Source organism: Osmerus mordax, chromosome 17 (assembly GCF_038355195.1).
Source record: "Osmerus mordax isolate fOsmMor3 chromosome 17, fOsmMor3.pri, whole genome shotgun sequence".
Taxonomy (NCBI): Eukaryota; Metazoa; Chordata; class Actinopteri; order Osmeriformes; family Osmeridae; genus Osmerus; species Osmerus mordax.
The window spans coordinates 7,972,880-7,979,969 of NC_090066.1; the positions used below are offsets into that span (position 1 = coordinate 7,972,880).

The 7,090-nt window shown below is 39.3% G+C and overlaps 1 long non-coding RNA gene across 1 annotated transcript; it reads right to left on the minus strand.

Annotated features, from left to right (window-relative positions):
• Nucleotides 1–3,965: 3,965 nt before the first annotated feature.
• On the minus strand, nucleotides 3,966–5,031 carry LOC136960036 (uncharacterized). Its single transcript, XR_010878810.1, has 3 exons — nucleotides 4,863–5,031; nucleotides 4,371–4,745; nucleotides 3,966–4,267 (listed from the first exon to the last, which is right to left on the minus strand). It is a non-coding gene; the product is annotated as an uncharacterized lncRNA (long non-coding RNA).
• Nucleotides 5,032–7,090: the final 2,059 nt, after the last annotated feature.

Sequence of the window (7,090 nt, forward strand, 5' to 3'; positions counted from 1 at the left end):
TGGTCTTTGAATTGCACGTATAATGAAATCGTTTGTTAGCCCATGACACAAAGTGTAAACATTACCTGTTTTCCTCAAATGTGAAGAACTGGCAACGGTCTGAATGAGTGCAGTTTTCTCTACAATTCAAAGCTGTTGAGCCTTGACTCTCGGAAAAGTCATTTCCAGTGAAGTCTGTTTTGTACATGAGGTCCCTTATACAGCCTGTGTCAGATTATATAAAAAAATTAATCAATGCATAACTTTAACATTTAACATGAAATAAGAGACATACACACACACACACACATATTTCTGAGATCATACATTCGATACCGAACATCTACAGTGGGAGAAATACACAGTACAACATGTGGAGTGCTGCTGTAATAAAAAGAACATCATAATAGGTACATGTGCACTCAGCAGTAATTGTAGCAGCACATCATCACTTACCTTTCACCACCATCAGTTTGAACTTCCAGTCTGTCCGGTAGACGCCAAGTGTATTGCTATTATAACAGCTGTATGTCCCACTCTGCTCTGGATGAATGTTGGAAATTACAAGTTCCATTGCGCCGGTCATCCTGTTTTCTTTAAGACCGTTTTGTATACAGGCATCACCTTTACAGTGTTCACAAGATCGTGTCCAGCATGTTGTTTTGACCCACCAATATGTACGGCAGTGAAGAGTCACAGTGGAGCCCTCCAGTACAGACACCTCAGATATCTTCTGCCCACACACAGGTTGGAGGCTGACTGCTGTGGGGAAGTAGTTACAGGTGAAATAACATATATAGGGTTAGATGTTGTAGGTTTACAATACTAAACTAATTACATTAGGTTTAAAGTGCATTTGAAAAATCGCTGGGATTTTGTGTGCCAGTCGTTTCCTGAACAGAGGACAAAGATGGAAGTATTTATAATTGCTTTCTTACCCAGCAACAGGAGCAGAATGGTTGGCTGCAGCATTGCAACTAAATAAACCAAAGAAACAATCAACATGAATTGAAGTGAAGACTACTAAATATTACTCATCACACATAACCGTCAATAAAATTGATAAGTTAAGCATTTCATTTAGAAAATGAAAACCTTTCATATTATACTCTTTTGTCCAGACATTAGAGATGATGTTATTCAAATGTGTATGAGTGTGCATAAACACTTCACAAGGACATCTACAATGGATAGAGATTCACTGAGAACAGGGAAGGAACAAAAAAAAGAAAATAAATGAAGACTAGATGAATTTGACCAAACTAATATCTACCCTCTGGCAACACATTTCTGCTACAATTGAGTGGACCAAAATTTAGAAATAATTTCTCATGTAGTTAATTATTTTGTGTTGCTTTTATCACTACATTATGCATTATTATACATATTACACATTCATATAGAACATTTCCATCTCAAATTGTGTTAATGTGGTATAAATGGTCTTATTCTAATGTTTCCTACAGCATACAATGACAGGTGGTAGTTCATGACAATTGTACTTTTTCAGTACCTGCTACACAGAAAAGGTTTTTGACATGTGTACTGTATGCGTACGTTCCAAACATTGTTTTTCCAACAAAACAACCATCAAAAAAGCTACTTTTACTACTCCAAAGACTTAATGACATGACTAGCTTGTATCTTCAGAGGGCTCCCAGCAGTACACTTACCTAGTGTGTGTCGTTCTCAGCAAGTTGAGTGGGGTCAGTGGATGAGGCATCAGATACAGCCGCAGTCACAGAGCATCAGGTTATAGATCCACCTTTCTCTCCTCCCCTCTTTAGAAACATTGTTTCCTTTTGTTCAGCTACATTTACATGCAAATATGTTTTGAATTTCAAATGTACATTCAGTACAGTAAAACTGTTGTTTGTCCACACACAGCCTAAGGCCTTATCACAGAGGCCTGAGTTTTAATTCAGCCCAGACCATTTCCTGAATGTCCTCCACTCTTTTTCCTCCTTACATTTCCTGTTGCTCTTCACTGTCCCTGTCCATATGAAGCAGAAATGCAACAAACTACCTCTGTTGACCACATAAACATCTTATGATAAATTTTTTAAGATAAGCTCATTAGAAACCAAACAGATACTTACATGGCTCAATGCAGTCAGAAAAGGAGAAGAAAGAATAGAACGTTGACATGGGTGAAAAGTATCTTGCTAATTATCAGTGGACCGTACACTCTGTATTTAGTTGATCAGATGTTAGGATGTTCCTGACCTGAGGATGAGCATGACTGGACAGTTTGTGCTGGAGAACCAGGTCAAGTACCACTTCATTTTATAATCAGTTACACCTTCATAGTTACATCTACATAGATACACCTAAACACACACACACACACACACACACAGGACAATCTTCTCTGATTCCTTCAGTAGCTGCACAGGGATAGGCAACTCCCTAGACCCCCCCTCCTTCTCTTTTCCCTCATTTCAGTCTCACACCACCGGATGGAGCTCCCAGTGCATGTGGTGGGGAGTCAGAGTGCTGGGGAGGGCAAGAAACAGAGAAAGAGGGAAAGAGAGAGAAAGAGAGAGAGAGCTTTTGCACGTTTCTGATTTGGCATCATTCTGGACCATCAAAAGGTTAGGTAAGTCACCATATGATAATGATGTTGTGTTTTATGGTATTTTATAATACAGGTTCAGTAGATGGTTGCAATATTATTTATTGAGTCAAGAGTCAATAGAGTCTAGCCAGGCCGAAAAAAGAGATAATCAAATAAGTATGGAAATTGGTCTAGCAAAAGTATGGACACTGAACATGTCAGGTGAGTGGTTTATGTCATGTCTCTGTTGGGGAAGTTAGGGTTAGGGTCATCTGTTTAGAGAGCATCTGTAGTGGCATACATTGATGTTAGGCTTGATTGTGAGAGAGATTCCAGACCTCCACTGACCCAACTGTACAGCATAATCAATGAGAGAGAAAGATGAACCACGTGTTTTCAATCAAGAGTAAGGTCTCTTGCTTTAGTCCACTGCTGCCTGCTATTGAGGGTTTCTATGTCATGAAGTGTAGCTTTTTCTATGGCACACAGAGCTCCCCTTTTAAACTCTCTGTTCTTTCAATTGGATCTTAGTTCTCCCACAGTTAAACCACAGCTCATATTAACAAGTCATGGTAGGCTAACTTTATTGGAAGGCTGGCACCGCTCTGTCATTGGCAACCTCCTGGTTCCTAGGGTCGCTTTTGGAGAGACATCAAGCTACAGCATGCAGGACATCTGAGGTCTAAACCGCTGCTGAACGTCTGTGTCTCTACTCCAGGCAGGTCCAGACAGCCATGGACCCCCAGCTTCCAGAAGACCACTACTCTGTGTCCAGACCCATCTACTCCAACCCCACCTTCCAACAGGACCACCAGGGACAAATCCTTAATCCTTAAAGTTTTAAATCATTGGATATTGTGAGTTCCATTTTGCTTCGTCCAAAGTTCTAACTTTAGAGTGGATAACAGGCTTCTTCTTACACCACTGGGTGTAGAGGTCCTGCACAGCTGGCAGATCAGTCCTGGTGCTGCTCTGAGACATCCTGACCCCTTGCTGTAGAGTCGATGGTGAACCTGAAGGGTGAGTACCCTAGAGTTCAAGCCCAATAGCTGATATCACAATATGACCACAAGTATGAATGAAACACTTTAGGCAACTTGAGTCTTCCACATTTAATTTAAACTGTATTCTCTCACTGATTTACTGATTTCCTGTTATAGCACATTGAAACACAAGTAGAGCTGGTTATGACTGAGGGGTGCTGGGTTAGTGAAATAGCAACATCACTGTCATGTTACTTTCATCCATTCATCCTCACCAACGTTAACAGGGTGGTTTATTCAAGACCAGGAACACTCATGCTCTGACATTGACGATTAGTAAGTTTGTTACAAATGCTTCTAATTATCCTTGTTTCCTGCTTGGTTAAAGGCACACAAAAAAGTTGAACAAAAACAAGTTGAACAAACCTTTATTTTCAAAACAAAACACACAAAGAATTTCCATTATACCCAAAGTAAAAGTTAAAACAGAGTGAAAGTTAAAGGTATAACAATGGTTCAAACAGTTCTAAGTTCTAGTATTTGAATGAATGAATCATTTAATGTGGATTATCTTTATATGCACACATGTTTAATATATTTGTATGACTATACATTAAGCTATATAGGCAATATGTAATATATGATGATTCTTAATTATATTAAAGGGAAAATGTAGATCACATCATCCTGGGTTAATGAGATCCTCCAGTCCAGACTGAGAGGTAGAGAGCCCTCTAGTGGTGCAGATCTGTAAGTACATGAAATAATTTGGATTAAAAAAGATCAGCACTGTGATAGGACCACACAAAAACAGCATTATCAGTCTATTTGTACTCTGGTCTTTAACATACCTTGACAGATGAAAGGGATTTCCTCCTGACAGGAGGCACCCAGCCACTTTAGTGTCTTGTCGTCATCATCCCAGATCATCTTACCACAGTACAGGGTAGGAGTGTTGAGGGGGAAGCATTGGTGCCACTGGGTAAAGTTCACCTCCACACCACTGACCCACACCCAGCGAGCGTTAGACTGGAAGATGTACCTTTCCAGCCCTATCCACACTCCCCAAGGCAGATCCTCGCTGTGCAGGTCCTCGCTGTACAGGAGCTGGGTCACATCCTTCTGCACAGTGGAGTTGGTTATGTGGACAAGGGTGGAGTTTTGATCCTTACAGAACTTCAGGGCAGCAAGCCAGGTTTTGGGTGTGTTGTAGTAGTGCAGGTAGTCTGCATGGATATGACCTAAACAAGTTAGACACATACACACACACTTTGTCAAGCAGGAAATCACTCTGTCTCACTCCTAGTTTCTTTGTTAGTCACAAGAGAGGGTTGAATAAGTACCATGTGTAGAAGTGGTAGGATCTACAGTGGTGTCATTCACTGCATTTTTTTCTGCATCAGGAGAAAAAAAGGCAAAATCAGGATCAAGGACATTATTCACTTTAACTATAATTTGAGATACATTACCAGATGTAGAAGAAGTGGTAGGATGTTCAGTGGTGCCATTCACTGCATTACAGTATACTATTGCAGAGATCTCTAACAGTTCCAACAAAATAACTACTCATGACTCTCGTGTCTCTAACATGGATGTAGTATGTCCTCACCTTTACCACTGCAGTTTCTCAAAGAATAGCCTGAGGTTTTGTTCTGAGAATATGTTATTTTAATCGATGTTGTACCAGCAGGTGAGGCCTTCAGGTAGCACTTCCTGTGGATGGAAGTCAAAATATAGACACAGTGATTATTCTTTGCATGCACAAAAACCAGGAAACCAACTTGTGCTGTTTTGTGATCTTTGAATTGCATGTATATGAAATCGTTTGTTAGCCCATGACACAAAGTGTACAAGCACATTACCCATTTTTCTCAAATGTGAAGAACTGGCAACGGTCTGAATGAGTGCAGTTTTCTCTACAATTCACAGCTGTTGAGCCTGAACTCATTTCAATTTTACTCAGGGAAATGTCATTTCCAGTGAAGTCTATTTTGGACATGAGGTCCCTTATACAACCTGTGTCAGATTATAAAAAAAAAAATGAAATGCATAACTTAATTTAACATGAAATAAGAGCCATACACACACACACACATATTTGTGAGATTAAACATTTGATTCTGTACATCTCCAGTGGGAGAAATACACAGTACGACATGTGGAGTGCTGCTGTAATAAAACATCATAATAGGTACATGTGCACTCAGCAGTAATTGTAGCACCACATCATCACTTACCTTTCACCACTTTCAGTTTGAACTTCCAGTAGTCTTCCCCGTCAATAGGACAGCTGAATGTAAAACTGTCTTCTGGATGAATATTGGAAATTACATGGTCCGACCCAGTTGTATGGCAGTGAAGAGTCACAGTGGAGCCCTCCAGTACAGACACCTCAGATATCTTCTGCCCACACACAGGTAGGAGGCTGACTGCTGTGGGGAAGTAGTGACAGGTGAAATAACATATATAGGGTTAGATGTTGTAGGTTTACACTACTAAACTAATGACATTAGGTTTAGAAACGCATCTGAAAAATCGCTGGGATTTTGTGTGCCAGTTGTTTCCTGAACAGAGACAACGAAGATGGAAGTATTTATAACTGCTTTCTTACCCAGCAACAGGAGCAGAAGGGTTGGCTGCAGCATTGCAACTAAATAAACCAAAGAGAAAATCAACATAAATTGAAGTGAAGACTACTAAATATTAATCATCACACATAACCTTCAATAAAATGTATACTGTATATTTGTATAGCACACTTTAAGTTAAGCATTTCATTTAGAAAATGAAAACCTTTCATATGATACTATTTTTGTCCAGACATTAGAGATGATGTCACATTCAAATGTGTACGTGTGCATAAACACTTCACAAGGAAATCTATAGTAGGTAGAGATTCTCTGAGAACAGAGAAGGAACAAAAAAAAAACTAGAAATTAAGACTAGATGAATTTCACCAACAAACTAATATTTACCCTCTGGCAACACATTTCTGCTACAATTGAGTGAACCAAAAGTCAGAAAAAAAATTATATGTAGTTTGTTATTTTGTGTTGCTTTTATCACTACATTATGCATTTATTATAATATCACATTCATATAGAACATTTTCATTTCAAGTTGTGTTAATGTGGTTTAAATGGTCTTCTTCTAATGTTTCCTACAGCATAAAATGACAGGTGGTAGTCCATGACAATTGTACTTGTTCACTACCTGCTACACAGAAAAGGCTTTTGAAATATGTACTGGATGTGTACGTTCCAAACATTTTCAACAAAACAACCACAAAAAAACAACTTTCATTACTCCAAATTATTTTTTACACAACTACCTTGTATCTTCAGAGGGCTCCCAGCAGTACACTTACCTAGTGTGTGTCGTTCTCAGCAAGTTGAGTGGGGTCAGTGGATGAGGCATCAGATACAGCCACAGTCACAGAGCATCAGGTTATAGATCCACCTTTCTCTCCTCCCCTCTTTAGAAACATGGCTTCCATTTGTTCAGCTACATTTGCATGTAAATATGTTTTGAATTTCAAATGTATATTCAGTACAGTAAGAGTACAGTTGTT